The 24,148-nt window shown below is 45.8% G+C and overlaps 1 long non-coding RNA gene across 1 annotated transcript in view; it reads right to left on the bottom strand.

Annotated features, from left to right (window-relative positions):
• Window positions 1-11,207, bottom strand: part of LOC137619293 (uncharacterized) — a 61,170-nt gene extending 49,963 nt beyond the window's left edge. Inside the window, exon 1 of the long non-coding RNA XR_011039895.1 lies at window positions 11,008-11,207. This is a non-coding gene — a long non-coding RNA (uncharacterized lncRNA). The remainder of the gene's footprint in view (window positions 1-11,007) is intronic.
• Window positions 11,208-24,148: the final 12,941 nt, after the last annotated feature.

Raw genomic sequence — 24,148 nt, 5'->3', positions numbered from 1 at the left:
AGTACTGGCGAGTTGGAGAGCTCTGCCAGGCCGGAGAGCGCTAGCTTTGCAGGAGAGTACTGGCAAGCTGGATTGCTTTGGCGAGATTGAGAGCGCTGGCGCGCAGGAGAGTGCTGGCAAACTGGACGGAGCTGGTTCGCACGAGAGCGCTGGTGAGCTGGAAAGTGCTGATGTACTTGTGACTGCGTTCGTGCTAGCAAACGCTGATGCGCTGGAGAACACTGATGCGCTGTAGAGCCCTGAAGGGCTGGAGAGCGCTGACATGCTGTTGAGTGCTGACGTGCTGGTGAGTGGTACCGTGCTGGCGAGGTGACAAACCCTGATGCACTGCGGAGTACTGAAGCACTGGAGACCGCTGACAACCTGGACAGCGCTAGCCCACAGGAGAGTACTAGCTACCTGGAGACGCTGGTACTGAGGAGAGCTGGAAAGTGCTAGCGTGCATGGGAGCACTGGTAGGAAGGAGAGCGCTGGCAGGACAGCACTGCCGAGTGGGAGAGGGATGGCGCGCAATAGAGTACTGGCACCCTGGCGAGCGCTGGCATATGCTGATGCAGTGGAAAGCGCTAGTGTACAAGAGAGGGCTAGCGCACCAAAGAGCGCTAGTAAGCGCTGGCGCGCTAGTAAGCGCTGGCGCGCAGTGAAGAACTCTACCGAGCGGAAGAGCGTTGGGGCGCAGTAGAGTGCTGTCGGCCTGGCGAGCGCTGGCAAGCTGGCATATGCTGATGCACTGGAGAGCATGGACGCGCAGGAGAACAATGGCGCGAAGGAGGTCGTTGGCGAGCTGGAGAGTGCTGGGGCAACAAAGAGCGCTAGCGCGCTGGAGGGCGCTGGCAAGCTCTTGTGCACTAGAAAGCGCTGGCGCGCAGGAGAGTACCGGCACGCAAGAGAACACTGGATAGGTGGCACTGGCATGTAGGAGAGCTCTGTCTTTGAGTACCAAAGACACGGTCTAGGATAGTGTCTTTGCTGTCTCGAGGAGGGATCTCTGGGTCGGAAAACCCGTCGAGAGCCCTCATTAGTGTCAGAACTTGCCAAAACGCATGTGCTGACTTTTGCTGGTCTCAACCTGCTGTAGGACTTGCAGCGAAGTCTCCTTCTATCCCCAAAGGCTCTTCTTGGGGAGAGTCGCGGACATTCCCTGAGTGGCTAGTTGGCTCCATCCTAATCCTAATAGAGGACTTAGGCAATGTTTTGGAGTCTTTAGATTCCTTCCTGGGAAGGATGTAAGACTCCAACATTGACGAGGGTGGCATGTTCCTTCCAATACCTGACTGAGTAGACCCCTTGGCGCGAAGAGAGGTTTCCTCCAATGGTGGGATAGGGGGAAAGTCTCTCCTCGCGTGATGCCAGACATACCCTTTGAAGGGAAAGGGATTGAAGGATCCCTGGGAGGAGTCACTATCATTGGTGGGTTCGACTGTGGTAGCTTTGGGATCCTGGACCCCTCTGGAAGTTTCCCTTCTCCCACAATGTGCGGTGGTATGCGCTTGCAGGGAGGGGAATGAGGCGATGGCGGCCTTGTCGTACGTCGTTCAGTAGTCTCGCGCACGGGAGGATATTGACGCTCGGGCGAGGGAGAATAATGGCGCTCGCGCGAGGGAGAATATTGGGGCTCGCGCGCGGGAGACTGGTGGCATGCGTGCGGGCACGCAGGATTATCACGTTGAGTGCGCAGGCGAGAGGGAGTATTCGAGCGTGTCTGTGCCGGCCGTAGAGCGCGCACACAGGAGAAAGTTCCTTAGCGCGAGGGCCCGCAGTAGAATCATGTGGAGCGTGCGGAAGCACAGGAGAATGTTGGCACGTATCCCTTAGAGAGGATGGGCAAGTGTGCGCAGGGCGCAAGCGCGTATCATTGTGGATGCGCGCAGAAGAGGGCTGGCGCGCAGGTGAGCGCTGGCGCGTTGGTACTGGTTGGCGCATGAGAGAAGACAGCATTGCTGACTTCCCGGAAGTCCTGCTATCTGTTGACAGTTGGCGCGCAGGTTTTACCTGGCGCGTAGGATGATGCGTAGCATGGCGCGCCGGAGTGTTAGATGTTGGACGCGTATGCGCGCAGGCAGGAGAATGTTGGCGCACGGGAGAGCGCTGACGTGCACGAGAGCGCCATTGCGCAGGAGGTTGATGGCGCGCAGGTGAGTATTAGCGCGCAGATGGGAGCGGGCGCGTAAGCGCAGATGGGCGCGGGCGCGTAAGCCCAGTTTGCGCAGGAGAACGTGGGCGCATATGCGCATGAGGGCGCGCATAGCGCGTGATGGAGCTATGCTCCTGTTGGAGCGTATGAGCGTGTTGGCGCGTACGCTCTTGATGCCCTGTGTTAGGGTTATGGTGAATATCCACGCATAGTGATGGGGCCTGACGAGCTACTAAAGAGCGCTCATCAGGTCTCGTGGGCGCGTATGTTATTGGCGCGCAACAGCGTGCTTGGGTGGAGCCTTGTTAGGCCCAGGTAGAAACGGCGACGGCAGGTCGACGTGTCCTTTAAAAGGACAACCTTCCACTGAAGGAGATTGCGAACGATCTGCAGAAAGGTCCAGGCTCCTCTGCGGGGGACTGCATCGAAGATGTTGAACCAAAGAGGCGCCTCCTCACCGCAGGTGAAGGAAGGCCTCTAAGGCGAAGAGGAAGGCGAGCCTTCCGACGAATGCGCCCTCTGGGGGCCATTGGATCAGCAACCTGACCACCTGCAGTCCTCTGAAGAGGAGTCTCTGTAAGTAAACTCCCCCGAGGGAAAGATAGACTAGCAGAAGAGACTGACGATGGACTTAGTTTCTCCCTCGTAGGTTGAACAGGAATGGAAGAAACTAAGCCATCAGCTACCGTAGAGTTTGGAGAGGAAGAGGTGATGGGTGATACCGCATTGGATACCTCTGACACTACAACGTCGACAAGAGACAGAGGATCAACCTCTGATGGTGACGACGAATGCTTGACAGCAGCGCCCATTCGGATGTAGTTGAGCAAAACCTCCTTGGAGGGCGAACCTCGGAGGAGGTTTGGGCAACGGAAAAAGCAGCCTTGGATTTTTCTCCTTTCGAAGCAACCTTCGAAAGAGAAATATCCCGTTTGGACTTCTTCTTCCGCCGTCGCGAAAACCTTTCCCACTGGGAGGCAGACCACTCCCTACACTAGTTGTTACTATCACACAGTTGGCCCTTACAAGAAGGACAAAGGGCGTGAGGATTAGTCTCGACCACCGACATGAATGTTCCACAGGGGCAGTCGGGAAACCCAGGGCAGGTGCGCATGATCACAGAGGCCAACTTCACATGTACAGAACTAGTAAAAGAGAGAACAAAAGCAATTAAATGGCTGCCAATATGACGGCGAGGATGAGAGCGGACACGTCCAACGACCATCCGAGCAGAGAGCAAAGTGAGCTCAAGCACAGGTGTGTGAGAGGGGGGTAACAAGCTACCCTCCCCTACCCCTGCTAACTAGCGGTGGGGGTAGTAAACCCTCGTTAAAAATTAATGGCTTGTCATTTCAGCTACGCCAAAAGTAATACCCCTAATAAATAGCGTGGTTTGTATTCCAGTTACGGAACAAATGGGTAGTTAACCCTCACTAAAATTTAATGGCTCGTCCTTTCAGCTTTGCCGAAAGTAATACCCCTAATAAATAGCGTGGTTTGTATTCCAGTTACGGAACAAATGGGTAGTTAACCCTCGCTAAAATTTAATGGCTCGTCCTTTCAGCTTTGCCGAAAGTAATACCCCTAATAAATAGCGTAGGTTTGTATTCCATGTATGGAACAAATGTTATTCTGATTGTTCATTACTTCTCTTGTAGTATATTTACAGTAATGTATTTCCTTTCCTCTATGGGCTATTCTCATAATTTATATGTAAAAGTGCTATTCTAAGGTTGTTACTGTTCTTAATATGTTATTTTCATTAGTAAAATAAATTTTTGAATATACTTACCCGGTGATCATATAGCTGTCAGCTCTGCTGCCCGACAGAAAAACCTAAGGACAAAATACGCCAGCGATCGCTATACAGGTGGGGGTATACATCAACTGCGCCATCTGTCAAGTAGGTACTCAAGTACTCCATGTCAACACAGAACCAATTTTCTCCTCGGCCCACTGGGTCTCTATTGGGGAGGAAGGGAGGGTCCTTTAATATATGATCACCGGGTAAGTATATTCAAAAATTTATTTTACTAATGAAAATAACATTTTTCAATATTAAACTTAGCCGGTGATCATATAGCTGATTCACACCCAGGGGGGTGGGTAGAGACCAGCATTACATGTTGACATTATTATGAGCTAAGTATTTTGTATTTCATTTTAGCAGTTATTCAAAATAACAAACATAAAATCAATAAGTACCTGGTAAGGAAGTCGACTTGAACAATTACTCTGCCTTTTTAAGTACGTCTTCCTTACTGAGCCTCGCGATCCTCATAGGATGCTGAGCGACTCCTAGGAGCTGAAGTATGAAGGGTTGCAACCCATACTAAAGGACCTCATCAAAACCTCTAATCTAGGCGCTTCTCAAGAAATGACTTTGACCACCCGCCAAATCAAGTAGGATGCGAAAGGCTTCTTAGCCTTCCGGACAACCCAAAAACAATAATAAAACATTTCAAGAGAAAGATTAAAAAAGGTTATGGAATTAGGGAATTGTAGTGGTTGAGCCCTCACCCACTACTGCACTCGTTGCTACGAATGGTCCCAGAGTGTAGCAGTTCTCGTAAAGAGACTGGACATTCTTAAGATAAAAAGACGCGAACACTGATTTGCTTTTCCAATAGGTTGCGTCGAATATACTTTGCAGAGATCTATTTTGTTTAAAGGCCACGGAAGTTGCGACAGCTCTAACTTCGTGTGTCCTTACCTTCAGCAAAGCTTGGTCTTCCTCATTCAGATGGGAATGAGCTTCTCGTATTAACAGTCTGATAAAATAGGATAAAGCATTCTTTGACATAGGCAAAGATGGATTCTTAACTGAACACCATAAAGCTTCAGACGGGCCTCGTAAAGGTTTATAAATAGAACTTAAGAGCTCTTACAGGACATAAGACTCTTTCTAGTTCATTTCCAACCATACGATAAGTTTGGAATATCGAACGATATTGGTCAAGGCCGAGAAGGCAGCTCGTGTTTGGCTAGAAAACCAAGTTGTAGAACATGTAGCCGTTTCGGATGAGAATCCGATGTTCTTGCTGAAGGCATGAATCTCACTGACTCTTTTAGCTGTGGCTAAGCATATCAGGAAAAGAGTCTTAAAGGTGAGATCTTTCAGGGAGGCTGATTGTAGCGGTTCGAACCTGTCTGACATAAGGAATCTTAGTACCACGTCTAAATTCCAACCAGGTGTAACCAAACGACGCTCCTTCGTGGTCTCAAAAGACTTAAGGAGGTCCTGTAGATCTTTATTGTTGGAAAGATCTAAGCCTCTGTGACGGAAGACTGATGCCAACATGCTTCTGTAACCCTTGATAGTGGGAGCTGAAAGAAATCGTTCTTTCCTCAGATATAAGAGGAAGTCAGCTATTTGAGTTACAGAGGTACTGGTCGAGGATACGGATACTGACTTGCACCAGTTTCGGAAGATTTCCCACTTCGATTGGTAGACTCTAAGGGTGGAAGTTCTCCTTGCTCTAGCAATCGCTCTGGTTGCCTCCTTCGAAAAGCATCTAGCTCTCGAGAGTCTTTCGATAGTCTGAAGGCAGTCAGACGAAGAGCGTGGAGGCCTTGGTGTACCTTCTTTACGCGTGGCTGACGTAGAAGGTCCACCCTTAGGGGAAGTGTTCTGGGAACGTCTACTAGCCATCGAAGTACCTCGGTGAGCCATTCTCTCGCGGGCCAGAGGGAAGCAACTAGCGTCAACCTTGTCCCTTCGTGAGAGGCGAACTTCTGCAGTACCTTGTTGACAATCTTGAACGGAGGGAATGCATATAGATCTAGATGTGACCAATCTAGTAGAAAGGCATCTATATGAACTGCTGCTGGGTCCGGGATTGGTGAGCAAAATATTGGGAGCCTCTTGGTCATCGAGGTTGCGAAGAGATCTATGGTCTCTTGCATACATCCTTGTGGAGGGTCCATTCTGTTGGAATTATTTGTCCCTTCCGACTGAGACAATCTGCCATGACATTCAAGTTGCCTTGGATGAACCTCGTTACTAGTGAAATGTCTAGACCTTTTGACCAGGTGAGGAGGTCCCTTGCGATCTCGTACCATGTCAGAGAGTAGGTCCCTCCTTGCTTGGAGATGTACGCCAAAGCCGTGGTGTTGTACGAGTTCACCTCCACCACTTTGCCTTGAAGGAGAGACCTGAAGCTTTTCCAGGTCAGACGTACTGCCAGTAGCTTCTTGCAGTTGAAATGCATTGTCCTTTGACTCGAGTTCCATAATCCCGAGCATTCCCTACCGTCTAATGTCGCACCCCAGCCTACGTCCCATGCGTCCGAGAAGAGGAGTCTGAACAGTCAGGCGAAGACCCTCTCTAAGGTTGATATAGTCCTTTCACCAAGTCAGACCAGACTTTATCTTTCCGGAAACCGGGATCGAGACCGCTTCTAGCGTCTTGTCCTTTTTCCAGTGAAAAGCTAGATGGTATAGAAGAGGACGGAGGTGTAGTCTTCCTAGTAACACAAATTGATCCACGGATGACAGTGTCCCTACCAGACTCATCCACAGCCTGACTGGGCAGCGTTCCTTCTTCATCATCTTTTGGATGGATAGCAGGGCTGGGGGTTGATCGTCTTGTTCAGCAACGTCCTCATCAGAGGGTTCCTCATCCGAAACTGATGAGGAAACGGCAACGGAGTGGGCAACGTCTGACTCGCTGAATCCGGTCGCACTGGTGGATGCGTGACGGAGCCGGACGCAAAATCATGGCACTGCTGCACAGTCTGTGAACTGTCAACAACCATGGGTGCGCAAGGAAGTACAGCGTCAACCCGAAACTGTCTAGACTGTCTGGGTTGTGCAGTCAACACCCTACCGGGTTGCTGAGGTTGACGCACTGCGTCACAACAAGTCACCTCTGCTGGTTGTTGAACGTCTTCCTAGTGACACACTGAACGTCAACAACCACCTCCGAGCGTCGCTTAACGTCAACGTGCGACTGGCAACCCACACTGGGTCGCATCGGTGGAGGAACCACCTCAACTGGCAGACGCGAGTAGGATACCTCAGCGTCAACAGGGCGCACAACCAACCGGTTGGAAGGTTGTTGGCCAGAAGGTTCTTCTCCGTATTTAAGTCCTCTATCAAGGACACAAGCTTGGACTGCATGTCTTGCAGCAAAGCCCATTTAGGGTCTACGGGAGCAGGTGTGGCAACAGACGGGGTTAGCGACTGAGGCGGAACCATTTACCATCCCTGGAAGCCTTGTTATGTGTGACATAATAGTACAGCAAAACTTCAAAGGCTCGACAAAAGTTGAGAAGTTGACCTGTAAACAACTTGGAGCGTCTCCTGGCTAGGCGCCAGGGCGAGTCTACCAGAATTGAGAAGTCTACCTGGGCAGAGGCATGAACTCCCAAGCCGAGAACTTCTCTCGTGTCCTATCAGACTCTCGCTCTATAAGCCAGTTTAAAAGAAGGGAAATCAAAGGCTGTATCCCTAAAACTCCTCCTGGTGCAAAAACCAGTCGCCTAGCCAACGTAACGCTCTCTAGGAGAGCGAGAGAGCACTAGCTTAACAACGGCTTCGAAGTAGCTAGGCCTAGTGTAAGTTCTGACGCTAGGCGAACGAGGAGCAGCAGTTACAAGATCCGGACAAAGATCCTTAAAAAAATCATCATGATTTAATTAAAGTCCATAGGAGGCTAAGCAGCTTAAGGCTCCTCTCCAAATGACAGAGTCCTCAAAGGAATATCAGTAGGAGGGAGAACAGCACTTTCTCATCTACAGGAACCTTGTCCGAGAAAAGCTAGGTTATCTCAGTGAGGGTCTTACTGGTGCATTAGCAGCAGACCAGAAGGCAACGTTATGTAACTGCTTGACAGTCTGTGAACTGTCAAAAACTGAATTGTCAACCACAACAGGTGCGTGAGGACATACAGCACTGGTGCATTAGTAGCAGACCAGAAGGCAACGTCATGTAACTGCTTGTGTGAGCTGGCAACAACCATAGCTGTGTGGGGAAGCAAAGTCTCTACTCCTGACTGACTAGTCTGCTGCGGGCGAGTAGCGGTAACCACAGTGGGTTGCGGAGGTTGACGCACGGCGACAAAACAAAGCAACTTAACTCCACCCTCCTGTTGTTGTGGCAACTCGCGAACGTCAACGGAGGGTAGCGTGCGTCTGTGAACGTCAACGTGCGGCTGGCAGGGTACACTGCGCATGGGTGGTGGAACTCTCACAGGCGGAGTGCGGGAGCAGGTAGCGTCAGCGACTACTGTACGCACAACCGTGGTTGGTTGTAGGCTAACGGGTGCAGCGTCAACCTTCTCCGCACAATACTCCTGCATAAAAGATGCTAACTGTGTCTGCATAGACTGTAGCAAAGACCACTTAGGGTCTACAGCAGCAGGTGCGGCAACAGACGGTGTTACTGCCTGTTGCGGTACCACTTTGCCTCTCTTAGGAGGTGTGCAGTCATCGGAAGACTGCAGCGAGTCCGAACTGACCCAGTGGCTACACCTGGGCCGTTGGACTTGCGCGGAAGGGACCGACTTGCGCTTAATAAGCTGCGAGACCTTGGTCCAAGGTTTCTTACGAGAAACCTCTTCCGCAGACGAGAAGTAAATGGGCTCTCTCGTCTTTGTGTGGGTGGGGCGATCTTGGGTAGATACGCCCGAAACCACGGATTGAAAACGTCTGTTCGTTGATCAAGGCCTGACGAACCCATAAGTCGTTCGACATTACTTCTCCCCTGGGCTTGGGAGCTTGCAAGAGGTCCCGGACTAGGTGAACGACAGGCACGAACAGACGAACCCTCAGACGCAACACTGTAACACTTTGCGCATATCACTTTATCACTTCGATTTTCTGTTTTGCACTTATTTCACTGAAATCGAAATTAATACTAGCAAAAACAGAAAACATATATAAAGATAAAGAATTCAGTGGCTGGAAAAGAGACTAAACACTAGTTCAAATAAACTACGTTTACAATCTCTCACCGCACATAGCCTGGGGACAAGAATAAAACCCTAGAAACGTTTTACCTTCTTCCCCGTACAGTGACTAGGGAGGAGAGTAACACGAGAACAACGTTACTCGCTTGAACGGAACGTTTTTTCTCCTCTCTCTCCCTCCGTCTCTATCTCTCTCTCTCTTTCTCTCTTGGTTTCGCACCTGAGAGAAGAGCCCAATTATATATCGTCAAAACATGTTATTTGGCTAAAGGAAAAAACTGAAAGGTTTTCCAAATAAAAAGTTCCTTTAATTTAGAATTTAAACCATTTAAGCTAAGAAAGAATGAACGAAACGTCAGAATCGATTTACTCTTACTGCAAAGTGAAACCGTGATACACTCTCTCTCTATCGTAACGATAGAGCGCATGTTGAACGTCCTGAACGTCAACAACTGCGTAGACTAAAAAACTAAACGTTAGTTCATCTTTGAAAACAGTACGAGACTATCAAAGAAATTCTTTCATAAAACATTAAATTTAAAAAGTTTTAAATTCTTTAAAGGCTAAATACGATATAACGGGCTCAACGTTGATTAACTTCGGTTCCAAGTTAGGACCGCCTACTATCAGGAAAGGTCGCATATAAACAAAACAAAAATTTATTTTTATATGTTTATAATAAATGGAAAGTTAATCGAAGAGGCCTAATAAAGGCGGAGAGATATAAAATATATAGATCTATAACGTGTTAAGCAAAATTACTAAAAACCTAAACACACTTCCGTCTAAGGGAAGGGTCGGCCATTTAAAAGTGAAAGAGAGTCCATACTCTCTTTGTCACCATAATTAAATCTATCCAAAACGAGTTCAAGTTTTGAGATGAAGATAAAACCCCTGCATAGCGAAAGCTCAAAACTGGAATAGTGTACTTCACCAAATAGTTGTGAAAACAAATCCAGTTAGTAACAGCGTATTTAGTAGGTCTTGCCAGTGGCACGACAGAGAGAAAATTGATTCTGTGTTGACATGGAGTACTTGAGTACCTGCTCGACAGATGGCGCAGTTGATGTACACCCCCACCTGTATAGCGATCGCTGGCGTATTTTGTCCTTAGGTTTTTCTGTCGGGCAGTAGAGCTGACAGCTATATGATCACCGGCTAAGTTTAATATTGAAAAATATTATTTTCATTGTTCATTTCTTTTCTTGTAGATTATTTCCTAATGTCCTTTCCTTACTGCGCTATTTTACCATGTTGGAGCCGCTGAGATTATAGCATCCTGCTTTTCCAACAAGGGCTATAGCTTAGCTTGCTATGATAATAATAATAATAATAATAATAATAATAATAATAATAATAATGGGGTCGTATGTACACTTGCAAACAGGTCGTTAATTCATCCTATTCCTGACCTATTATAACATTTGCTACGAAGGATGGGCATTGGCCAGGATGTATTCTGTACTGAACAGGTATACTGTACTGTATAGGCAAGGGCAGAGTAGGTATATATCAGCTGTATATTAGGTTAGGTGGCAATAGCCTACATTAGGCTAAGGCAGGAGCCTTTGTAGTAAGTTGGGACAGACTGCAAGTAATATTTCGGGGTGTATGTATGATAGCGGCCAACTGTATGCATGATGACAGCCGACTAAGAATAGGGCACTGTTAGGGGGTGGTGTCAAAGGAGGGCTAACATAAGGTAAGTAGGTAAGGACACGGCTTGTAGGTTAGGTTAGGGGTGAGGAAGTTCACGTTAGTTAGTGTTCATTTTTAATGCATGCTGGGGGGGGGGGGGGGGGAACTAGCCGCTAATATGAAAAGGCTCTAATATTTTAAAAAGATATTTTAAAAAGGGAAACAAAAATAAGGACATCAGCCAACCTAACAAAGGAGCTGTATCCTTCCCTACCACGGGGGAGAGGGGGGTAGACCCCATTACACTGCCGTAACTTTACCCTACCCTAAGACAAAGTCTCAACTCTGTGCTTGCTTCCCAACTGGATTCACTCCTGGCAAGGTAATACTGAATTGTATTCAGCAAATTCAGGTACTTTGTGTACTACCTCGTCTGACTACATTGGCACCGCTTTATTTCCTCGTTGCTCTCTCCACAACACTGAAATTCCTCGTTGCTCTCTCCACAGCACTGTGATTGTGGGCACACTACTAGAAGAGGAGTAGAAGGTGCTGCATTTTCCTGCTTTTTAATACTGAATTATAATTAGTATATTGTAAAAATGGCTTTATATAATCTTATTTCAGTCAGAAATTTTTCCCCTAATGAGTTTATTTGATATTAGGATATATCACGCTCTTTCTAACTACATTCACCCCTATATTCAAAAATACATTTAAATATTAACAATAAAGCACAGATTCATTGTTGATATAAACTTACTTTAGTTGGAAATAAAAGTAAAATTGCTTTAATGTAAGATATCATCATAAAGTAATTAAACCATAGTGGACATTTCGATGAATGACATTGCTTAGGTATGGGAAAAATGTCGTACAGATTCAAATTTGGTATACTGATATCTACGTAAAACTACATTTAGACTGTATCTATATAGGTTTAAAATGTAAACTATACATAGCTGTATTCATTTCATCTTATCTTTAGAATCTAATATATTGTTAATAAAGATTTTAAAAGTTAATACTTTGGTCGTACGTCTGACAGTGAAATTCTAATGTTTTGATTCGGCGTTTTTTCAAAGAAAACGTTTCATGGCAGACTTCGAGAGAGAGAGAGAGAGAGAGAGAGAGAGAGAGAGAGAGAGAGAGAGAGAGAGAGAGAGAGAGAGTAATAATAATAATAATAATAATAATAATAATAATAATAATAATAATAATAATAAGCTTTATTCCAATATTTACATTGGCTATTACAATAAATACAAATTACATTGTAGTTTACATTTAAAAATTAGATATTTACACGTGCCTTCATAAAAATTTACATCATTAAAAGACATAAAAATATAGATTTACTTTTTGGGCTCAAGCCATGGCGTCCTGATGGAAGGTTCCTGTTTGGTAGCTTCCTTGGGTATAAGACTACTAAGATATTCCCAGAGAATTTAACCACAGGTTATCACAGAATTCTAACTTCTGGAGCGAGTATCTCAAAGGTTTCCCTTTAAGACATCGTAATACAACAGGGGACACGCATGTCTGAACGTGCCACATAGCTATCTCCACCCCGAACAGAGTTAATGCTTCGGTGTGTAAGGGCTGAGAATAGCTGGGAGCCGTTCCACAGCTAATCTCACTCGTGGCTACTACTGATACTCGAGACGTAAACAAACGGACGCCATTGCTCTAATGACGTCACGCGCGTCTTCATCCTTTGTTTAGTAGCTGCCCTACTTAGACGGATTTTCCCTTGTGTTAACTTTATCGTTTTGCATCTTCGCTATGTCGTTACCTTCAGCCTCGCCTTCTTCTGGAAAGTTGAGTACAAGGTTCCAGTATTGTTTAATTAAGCTCTGGCCGTAAAGTAAATATTATTTTGCGAAATAATTGATGTTTTGTGGCAGAGCTGTGCCTCTACCGGACCCGCCATTTTATGGCGTCGTTGTTGTTTTGCATGTCTTATTTAGTTAGCCACAACAACGCTTCCGGCATTATATACTAATCGAATACATTAGTTTATTTAGTCTTCATAGCTAGGAACTTTTATATCGTGTTTAGACGCTTTTTATCGGTCATCGATTGACCTCATACCAGTCGGCTACTATAGCCCCCAGGCCAGGAGCCTACATACAAGTGTTCATGCATGATTTATTAGTGATCCTAGACTAAGTTATGAAGATAGTGGCATTATTATTTTACAATACTTTTGACAGTGATGCAAACGTTTTCGCCTTCAGGGACCATATAGGGGATAGGCTAGTCAGTGATTCTTTCTAGCCTAACCTAACCTTAGGACCCCTATATGCTTCCTTCATCCCCTGCCTTGGCATTCCCTCTATTTAGCCTTGATCTCTTTTCTGAGTAAAGGGATTAATTGTCTAATAGAGTATATATCGCCTCTCGGTCCTCCCTAAAGGAATGAACCCCCTTTAGGATTGCGTCTGAGAGTGAGGTTAGGCTAGCCTACCTCTATGGCTAGGATTGTCTATGACTTTCCTGCGATAGCGATATGTCTTCTTCCTTGCCTAGTTCAGGACTTTTAGCCCTGTTCTAGGTCGGGTTAGGAAGGTTTCTCTGTTCCATGCTGAAACTGTACTCTTGCACCGTTTTAGCCGATCAGCCTGATCTTAGGTTAGGGAGTGTCCTCCCTTCCCTTAGTGGCCGCTCTGGTACAGAAACCCTTCCTGGGAAGACCTCTCTCTTCTCCCTCCCCACCTATCTCTTGTATAGCCTAGCCTATGCTTAGGTTAGTTTATACTCATCTGTCCCCTGTCCTACAACTCCTCCTTAGGGTGGATGAGTAGGGCTACCCGAGCTTCCCTGTGCAGTCCGCTCTGGTACATATACCTTCATAGTGTCCTATAAGGTTAGTTACTAGTTTAGTTCTGCATAGGGGAGTCTCCCCCCCCCCCTCTTGGGTGTTCCCTAGCCCTCCCTTGGGCTACCTAGCTCCCGGTCCCTAGTGACCCCTGCTTATGGATGTTAGAGCCTGCCTCTATCATGGGTACACCCTCTCAGGGAGGGGGAGGGATGTCTGGAACCCTGACGGTACTTCCTGCATCCCTTCCCCCCTCCCCCTGTCTCTCTATCTATCCGGGTTCCGGTCTCTTGCCGCCTCTACTGTCGGCAATACCTGCCTCCCTCTTGGTGACTTCCCTACCCTTGCCGCCAGCCCCCCGTGTACCGAGGGACTGCCGGCTGCCGCCGGCTACTACCGGCGGCTTTCCTACTCCTATCTAATCGTCCGCTTGCCGGTCGATCACCGGAGTGCCGGCATATACTGCCGGCAACCCGATACTACCTGTACCATCCTTATCCCAGTCACCAACCTGGCATCCTCCGACTGCCGGAGCCGCCGCTTCCTGCCGGCGTGCCGCCGTTGTGCCGGCGGCCGCCATCCTGGTATCTAACTGACTTTTGAAAATTGTCTGTTCTAATGCCAGAATCTATGCGGGAGCGAGCTCCGGCATGCCGGCGGCTTGCCGGATGCCCCAGAGGCGTCAAGAATACTTGAACCCCCTCACTGTAGCTATCATAAGACTAGGATAGCCCTACATAGCAAATAGATAAGCTGCTTTGCTTTTAAGATCAGTACCTAGTACTGCTCTATTAGTGATCATGCTGTCTCTTTGCATTCTTCTAAATTCCAGCATGCTATGTGCATCTTAGCACGGCTGGTTGCCAGAAGCAGTTACCTTTATTGAGGCCTTCTGGCTCTTAACTGGGAACCGAATGAATTCGATCCCAATCTTGTCCTTGGCTTTCCATGGAGTTCCAAAATAATGGGAATCCTAGGAAACTATATCCAATGATCTCGGTCATTTGGATTATCCCAGGACCAAGCTTATGGTAACCAGCCGGGCGAGATGCATGGAGCGTGTTCTCCTTTACTGTTTTCATTCTCTATGCATCACACCTTCTTTAAGTTAAAATTAATGATTAATATTAACTTAGTTTAAGAGCCATTCTTATGACTCCCCCATACTCATTTTCTCTTTCTTCCACAGGAGGAGCAGATGAAGTGTGACTTCGCCTTCTGCGCTGTGAAACGCCCGCAGTTTTACGGGCATACGGCTTGCAGGACTCACGCCCCTTGTGCAGACAAGAAAGGGGATTTGAAGTTCTGGAATCCACTGGATTGTACGGTCTGCCAGGCCCACCTAGTTGAGGCCTTCCATAACCCTCCCTCAGCGGAGGTTAGAGACATTTCTCGTGAAAAGCTGCGCAAGTGGGTGCGTGGCTTTCAGAAAAATGCTACCGGACCGTACCTGGCCACCGAAGAACTGAGGTCCCTGTTGTTCCCTAAGGCCTCCCCTGACTCAGTGGTTCCAAAAGAAGCAATCCCCACTGTCCAAATTACGGTGGAACCTGATGTGGTCATGGCTCAGTCCATGCATGAGTGTCGTTTAGATTCCGAGGATGATGAACAGATCTCTGACGTCTCGGAAGACACGGAGAAGACGCTTATGGCTCAAGGAGCCGAAGAGGACGAAGACAAGGTGGAATACACCGAGTCGGAGCTTGGAGCTCCTCCCTCATCCATCCCTCCGCCTACTCCTACACCGACGGATGTGTCCATTCCGTCTACCTCCTCGACCCCGGATCCTTCTTCTTCTACCCAAGAACTGATCCGGCTGATTAGAGCTGTCATGGACGACAGACTGAAGGAGAACCAGGAGTCCATCAGGTCAATGATTGGATCCAGAGAACCGAAGAAGATTTCGGTTAAGGATCTCCCAGCTTGCTCTCATGCCAACCCGTGGAGGTATGCAGAGCATATGGTTATTGCGACCGGCAGGATCTTTGTTAGTGACAAGATCGGCACGGTCCCGTTGGAAGATGTGGAGTTCTTCCCAAGCTTCGAGGCCTACCCGGACTGTTACGTCCGGCTTCGTTCCGAACCTGCCTCGAAGGAAGAGACCGAACCTAAAGAAGAGATAGTGTTCGATCTCGCAAAGGCCCAGGCTATGCTAGCCTCCGCATTTAAGAGCAGGGGCTTTACCTGCTCTAAGCTTCCTGCCTTGAGCAAGAAGCATCCTACATACGTCGCACCTGACACTGCGGTTCTTCCTTTCTTGGAAAAGGCCTTAGCTGCATGCCTTAAAGCGGCGGAAGAAGGAAAACCCTGCCCTGCACTGGAGGAGTGCAGACCCTTCTCCATCGTGACCCCCCCTGACGCTCGACACTGGAAAGATGTTCAACATACTTTCGTCGTGGGTAGGCTCGATCCTGACGTCGCCGGACGTCAGTTTAATGAAGACCTCCCTAAGCTCAATGATCACCTCCTTCGCCGGGAACAAGACACGAAGGAGAGGCTTGCGGCATCTCTTTCTCATCAAGTCCAACTGGAAGTGATGGCCTGTGACACAAGAGTACCTGATCACTACATGGTACTAGCCAAATCCCACTTACTTACAGTAATGAAGGACTTGTACCATTTCATAAAGGCTCGTAGAGCCTGTCGTGAATTCGTGTTTGTCGGTGCCACCGTGAAACACGAACCCCGGAGGCTGATTTCCTCCAACATCTGGGGAAAGCACCTGTTTCCTTCTGACCTTGTCAAGGAAATAACTGACAGAGCCGCCACGGAGAATAGGAACCTTCTCCACAAGTGGGGCATGTCCAGAAAAAGGAAACCCTCTCAGGACGATGGACCTCAGCCTAAGAGGAAACCACAAAAGCCAAAACCCCAGCAACGTCAGCAACGACGTCAGTTTCCGGGACCCGCTACCTCCCAAGTGGTTGCCCAACCACAGCAGACCTTTCAATTGGTCCCCCAACCGGTGTTGTCACAGTCACCGGTCTTCACCCCTGCCTTTGAGCAACCATCCACTACCTTTCATGCCAAAGGTAGAGGCTCGTCCAGGGGTGCAAGCAGAGACGCATCTCGTCGTCCCTCCAGAGGTAGAGGAGGAAAGGGAGCTAGCGGCCGAGGCAACAAGTCCTCGGGACACCAGAAGCAATGAAGTGCTTCCGGTGGGAGGAAGACTCCGCCAATTCCAGGATCGTTGGACCTTCGATCCCTGGGCACACAGCATCATCAAGAACGGTCTAGGCTGGAGTTGGATGCAACCACCCCCAATCTTCCAGCGGTTCTTTCAACAATCGACCCCCATTCTGGAAGAATATGTTCTAGACCTCTTGAACAAGAAGGTGATAAGGAAGGTAAAGTCCACCAGGTTCCAAGGGAGACTGTTTTGCGTTCCCAAGAAGGACTCAGACAAACTCAGAGTCATTCTGGACTTATCCCCCCTCAACAAGTTCATAGAGAACAACAAATTCAAGATGCTGACGCTTCAACAAATAAGGACCCTTCTGCCTCAAGGTTCCTACACGGTCTCTATAGACCTGGCGGATGCCTATTGGCACATTCCAATGAACCATCACGCTTCCTCCTACCTAGGATTTCGACTCCAAAGGAAAAGCTACGCCTTCCGGGCCATGCCATTCGGCCTCAATGTGGCCCCTCGGATCTTCACAAAGCTGGCGGATGCCATAGTACAACAGCTCCGCCTAAGAAACGTCCAGGTGATGGCCTACCTCGACGACTGGCTAGTCTGGGCTCCATCGCCCGAAGAGTGTGCAAAGTCTTGCAACGAAGTTACCCAGTACCTAGAACACCTGGGATTCAAGATCAACGAGAAGAAATCTCGCCTCTCTCCAGCTCAGAAGTTTCAGTGGTTGGGAATCCACTGGAATCTTCAGTCACACCGCCTTTCCATCCCCCAGAAGAAAAGGAAGGAAATAGCAGGGTCTGTCAAGCGACTACTGAAATCCAAACGCATTTCAAGACGACAGCAGGAACGAGTTCTAGGCTCTCTACAATTCGCCTCAGTGACAAACCCAGTGCTTCGCGCACAGCTAAAGGATGCCGCGGGAGTCTGGAGACGCTCGGCATCCATCGCTCGAAGAGACCTCAAGAGACGGCTTCCAAACAGACTTCGACGCCTCCTAAAGCCGTGGTCGGAAGCAAAGGCCCTGAAAAGGTCCATTCCTCTCCAACACCCTCCTCCATCACTCAACATCCACACGGATGCCTCACTGGAAGGCTGGGGAGGTCACTCCCACCTGAAACAAGCTCAAGGGACCTGGTCTCCACTATTCAAGACGTTCCACATAAACATCTTGGAGGCCATGGCGGTCCTTCTTACTCTGAAGAAGTTATCCCCGCCGCCCTCGATCCACATCCGTCTAACCCTAGACAACTCGGTGGTAGTTCGTTGTCTCAATCGCCAAGGCTCAAGATCGCCCCAGATAAATCAGGTGCTTCTCCCAATCTTCCGTCTGGCGGAGAAGAAGAAGTGGCACCTGTCTGCAGTTCACCTACAAGGATTCCGCAACGTGACAGCGGATGCTCTATCTCGGACAAACCCGATAGAGTCGGAATGGTCTCTAGACGCAAGATCATTCTCCTTCATCTCTCATCAAGTCCCAGAACTTCAGATAGATCTCTTTGCAACGAGCGACAACAATCAACTTCCTCTGTACGTAGCCCCGTACGAGGACCCCAAAGCAGAAGCGGTGGACGCCATGTCACTGGACTGGAACAGATGGTCCAAGATATACCTGTTCCCTCCCACCAACCTTCTGTTGAAAGTCCTCTCCAAACTGAGAACCTTCAAAGGGACAGCGGCCCTAGTGGCTCCCAAGTGGCCCCGGAGCAACTGGTACCCCCTGGTCCTGGAGCTGCAGCCCAAGCTGATCCCTCTCCCGGGCCCAGTTCTCTCTCAACAAGTACAGAAGTCGACTGTCTTCGCTTCATCATCGAAAATCAAGGACCTTCATCTCATGATTTTCTCTCCCTTGCCGCAAAGAAGAGGTTTGGGATCTCGAAGAAAAGTCTAGACTTCCTAGAGGAATACAAGACCGAATCCACGAGACGGCAATATGAATCATCCTGGAGGAAATGGGTCTCCTTTGTCAAAGCAAAAAATCCTAAAGAAATCACCATTGATTTCTGTATGTCCTTCTTCATTCACCTTCATGGACAAGGATTAGCAGCCAATACGATTTCAACCTGCAAATCGGCTTTGACTAGACCAATTCTATATGCTTTCCAAATTGATCTGTCCAACGACATCTTTAACAAATTACCAAAAGCATGTGCTCGCCTACGCCCAGCACCTCCTCCGAAACTGATCTCCTGGTCACTAGACAAGGTACTCCATTTCGCCTCTAACTTGGACAATAATTCATGCCCCCTCAAGGATCTGACTCAGAAAGTTATATTTTTATTTGCTCTCGCCTCGGGAGCTCGAGTCAGCGAAATAGTGGCATTATCAAGAGAAGAGGGACACATCCTGTTTGCTGATTCAGGAGAAGTGACCCTCTCCCCTGATCCGACGTTTCTCGCTAAAAACGAATTACCCACCAAAAGATGGGGCCCTTGGAGAATATGCCCCCTGAAGGAGGATGTCTCTCTATGTCCAGTAGAGAGTCTCAAGGTCTATCTTCGCAGAACTTCGAACTTTGGTGGAGGCCAACTCTTCAAAGGAGAAACATCGGGCAGCGACCTGTCACTGAAACAATTAAGAGCGAAAATCACCTACTTCATTCGCAGAGCGGATCCGAACAGTACACCCGCTGGTCATGATCCTAGAAAAGTGGCATCGTCTCTGAACTTCTTTCAGAGCATGGACTTTGAGAGCCTTAAAAACTTTACGGGCTGGAAGTCCTCGCGAGTTTTCTTTAAACATTATGCGAAACAAGTGCACGAAGTCAAACATTTTGTGGTAGCCGCAGGTAGTGTTATGAAACCTGCACCTAACTCTGCGTAGAACAGTGAGTTACTTGGGACTCTAACTCTTCGGGTGCCTATGTTGACCCTCGAGCGATTCATAGTGATGTCTAAAAACACTTAGTGCTTTTATAACTGTTCTTATCCCAGGTGAAATGTCATAGTGTCACACAAGTGCCGCATGCCTTGAGCATGATGTGTTGTTTAAAGACTTGCGTTCCTCGAGAACGAGTACCTACTAATCCTGAAATTCCTTTTCAGATTCAAGAGCAAGCCTTTATTTCTATGTACATTATTATTACTGTAAATGAACTTTACTTCTGCTGTAAATTATTTAATTTCTGCATTGTGAAATAAAATTTCTATTTTATTACTTATGCGTCTCTTTCAGCTCCTACCTACTATGAAATACATACTGTCATAGTTTTATTTATTCCTCCTCTCTTATGGTCATGAAGAATTTAAGATGTCTAATCCTAAATTATATTCACCCTGTCTCAGTAAGGTTCCTACACGAATACTTACTTCTGATAACCAGGAGATGAACTCTATACACAGTGCCCAACCACCACTGGCCTAATTCAGAATGTTCCTATACAAATATCAAACATTCTGCTTCATCTCTAAGTTCTTAAAAGTTCTTCTGTCAGGATGAATAGCCCTTCAATACCACTTTGACGTCGGCATAGCCCATGGGAACTTCCTACCAATGGGGGGCAGGATACTTCGTTCCTATGGTTCTTTACCTAAGATTACTTTGCTGTTTTGTCAATGCCTAGGCACTTAATACTGGGGGAAAATCTACCACGATACATTGATTCTCTGGTACTCTTCCATCAGGACGCCATGGCTTGAGCCCAAAAAACGGATTTTGAGCGAAGCGAAAAATCTATTTTTGGGTGAGATAGCCATGGCGTCCTGATGGACCCTCCCTACTACTTCGTCCAGTTTTGTTCCCACCCTACACAATTGTATCATGGTGATGGGCAGCAACTGGCGTCAGGATAAAGACGCGCGTGACGTCATTAGAGCAATGGCGTCCGTTTGTTTACGTCTCGAGTATCAGTAGTAGCCACGAGTGAGATTAGCTGTGGAACGGCTCCCAGCTATTCTCAGCCCTTACACACCGAAGCATTAACTCTGTTCGGGGTGGAGATAGCTATGTGGCACGTTCAGACATGCGTGTCCCCTGTTGTATTACGATGTCTTAAAGGGAAACCTTTGAGATACTCGCTCCAGAAGTTAGAATTCTGTGATAACCTGTGGTTAAATTCTCTGGGAATATCTTAGTAGTCTTATACCCAAGGAAGCTACCAAACAGGAACCTTCCATCAGGACGCCATGGCTATCTCACCCAAAAATAGATTTTTCGCTTCGCTCAAAATCCGTTTTATACGACTTTAAGAACAATAAAGAAATTGTGACATCATAAAAGTATTTAAGCATTGAAAATTTTTTATATAAAATATGAATCTTTTTAAAATAGTAATTGAGGCTCAATAAAATTCTTACCTTGATAAAATATTTGCTATAAAAGTTACAGCATATCTCTCTATGATATCAAAATTATCTTTAGTATGATTATAACATTTCGATTTCAAAATTGCTTATGAAACACAGGTACTTGTAAAACTAGAGTTATGAACACTTGTCTTAAAATAGAATCTAAAATTCATAAATAGTCTGCTAAAATGGAGTAAAAGTTTAAAAGAGCTCAATCAAAATATCTATAAAGTTTTACTATAAAATTATTTGGACAATAGATACTTTTTCAAATTCAGTTTAAAAGAATTAATGTTAGTTAATGCTCATAGTTGGTTTGGCAGTTTATTCCACACTGATGGACCCCGCACAACAAATGCTCTGCTTCCTAGATCAGTGTTGGTTCTTGAAACAAAAAGGTCATCATCAAATCTAGTTTGTCTGTTACGTCTATCTCCAACTCTTATTAGATTAAAAAGCCATGGTGGAATTAGATTATGTAAAATTTTAAAGATCACGACACATAAATCAAAATCAATCTTCTGTTTGATTGTCAGCCATTGCAAGTTATTTAAAATTGGAGTTGCATGATCATACTTCTTGGCTTTCCCATCAATTACTTTTGCTGCAAAGTTTTGAAGCCTCTGTATGCTTAGTTGTCGAGCCCCAGATCTCTAAACAGTAGTCAAGAATGCTCACGGCAAGAGACCGAACGACCATTCCCCGCATTTCACTATCAAATCGGTCCTTAATTCTATTCAAGTATATTAAAGTACCGTTTACCTTCTTACAAACTTTATCTATATGACCGTCAAATAGCATATAATGGTCAAAATATACCCCAAGATTTTTTTACTTTAATGCTTTTCTCAATTGCAAATCCATTGAAATTTATTTTTGTGTCTTCAGGAATTTAGGATATGAACTGCCTAGAGCCAATGAATATACATTTAGTTTTAGACTCATTAATATTTAATCCATTAATTTGAAAATAACATCTCGCCATTTCTAATATTCTCTCTGCTCTTACTATCAAGTTATTTAGTTCATTTATAGTTCCAGTCATTATGAGTTGACTGTCATCTGCGAATTGAACCAAGATGCAGTCTCGCAAAGCAGTAGCCATATCATTTATATAAATAAGGAAAAGTATTGGCCCCAAGATAGATCCCTGTGGAACTCCAAATTCTACTGGTTTAGGGGAGGATATAACATCGCCTAATCTCACTGACTGGTAACGATTTTCTAGATAGCTTTTAAACCAGAGAGGGTCAATTGTGTACATTTATGAAGTAAAATATTGTGGCTAACGCTATCGAAAGCTTTAGAAAGATCCAATAGAATAAGTAAAGATATCTTTTTGTCGTCGATATTTCTATAAATAGTTTCTGTAACTTTCAATAATGCAGTTTCAGTAAAGAGATGAGACCTAAATCCATGTTGAGTGTGAGACAGTAAATCATTTTCCTCGAGATATTTTATGAGTTGAATTGACACAATCTTTTCTAGAATTTTAGATATGATGGGCAAAAGTGATATTGGTCTGTAATTTTCTACATTATCTGCATCACCACTCTTATAAAAAGGCAGAACTTGGGGCAACTTCCAATCACATGGAGAAATGCAAGTCACTATAGAGGTATTTACAATGACAGTTAAGTAAAACGCAATTATCGGTAAGGCGTCCCGAATGAAACGGAGGGATATCAAATCAGATCCATAGGCTCCCGTGTCATTAAGGTCCCCAACTACTAAAATAACTGTTTCGACATCAACTGGCTGTGACCTAAAAAAGTCATTATAATTCTCATTAACTATATTCGACTCATTTCTTAAAAGTTGTGAATTATTGTTCCTATCTAGATTTTGCTGAGATTTTTCAAATGCTGTCCTACCAACACTTGAGAAATACTGGTTGAACTCTTCTTCTTTCTCCTTCTTATCATTATAATCAGGTAAAAGGGCATTATTATTTTTGGGGATCATTTCCCGAACTATTTTCCATTTATTAGGCACATTGCCATTACAGTTACGAAATTTATCTCTAAAGTGTTCCGACTTACTAGCTTTAATCAAAGTATTAACCAGTTTCTTTCCGTTTTTGTGATGATCTTGTAGTGTTTCGTCCTGTATATCTGTTTTTAGCTCTCTTTTGTAGGTCATCTCTAGCTTTCGTTTCCGCTTTAAGGTTATTGATTTCTTGGGTCACAAATGGTGCACATTCATCCAGGCAGCAAACAAAGGTTTTGGTAGAAATATTAACCTGTACATCCACATTATCAGTTTTTAGAATACAATTAAAATCTGGAGCCTTACTTAATAAAGAACTGCAAAAACTATCCTGACTGTAATGCTTAAGACAACGAAAGGTTCTTTGAACAGGTATTCTCCTGGGCTTAGAAATATCCATTTGTAAAGTTTCTAGCTCATGATCAGCAATGGGACAGGAAATCACATCTGAATATGCAATCATTTGTTGTTTGTTTGTAATGACAACATCCAATAATGTCGCGGACGTGCTTGTTATTCTAGTTGGCTTAGTTATTGTTTGATACAGATTTAACTGATGTATTATTTTACTTAATTTGGTGTTAGGAACAAGCATATCCTCATTTAGATCACCCAAGATCATCAAAAGAGGATGACAAAGCCTTTGGATGCCGGTAGACACACCCAACAATAAAAGATGGTAATTTCTTATGCTGTATACTAATCCAGACGTCCTCAACACATTAGCTTTCTCTACATCTGTCAATATTCTATTAACCTTCAAATCATTTCTTACATATACTAATGTTCCTCCCCCTTTTCCATAGTCACACCTATATACATGAAAATTCTTAACATGAATGAACTTATCTTGAACAGACAAATCTAACCAGGTTTCACTTACACAAAGAATGTCTATGTTTCTTTCCAGTATTAACAGTTCTATTTCATCAATATGGGCTAATAATGACTGTGCATTTATGTGTTCTATAGTTAAATGATTATACGTAATCCCCTCCTTACAGTAGACACTTCTATAGTATCACCTGTGGCACATTCTTCTTGGCCACTTTCCTACTGAACATAGCTAGAGCATATACGCCCTTTGTGTTCCAATCTGTAACAAATCCTGCACTTAATTCTGTGGTCGTATCTGCATTGCCCTTGACGGTGGTTAAATTCACCACAATTGTAGCATCCAGCTGGTCTGTGTTGATAACGTTGGTTATGTTCGTCTTTTAACCCTTCTTCAAAA

This window comes from Palaemon carinicauda, chromosome 25 (genome assembly GCF_036898095.1).
Source record: "Palaemon carinicauda isolate YSFRI2023 chromosome 25, ASM3689809v2, whole genome shotgun sequence".
Lineage (NCBI taxonomy): Eukaryota > Metazoa > Arthropoda > Malacostraca > Decapoda > Palaemonidae > Palaemon > Palaemon carinicauda.
Note: the sequence above shows the minus strand (reverse complement) of the source record. Positions and strands in the feature narration are given on the sequence as shown.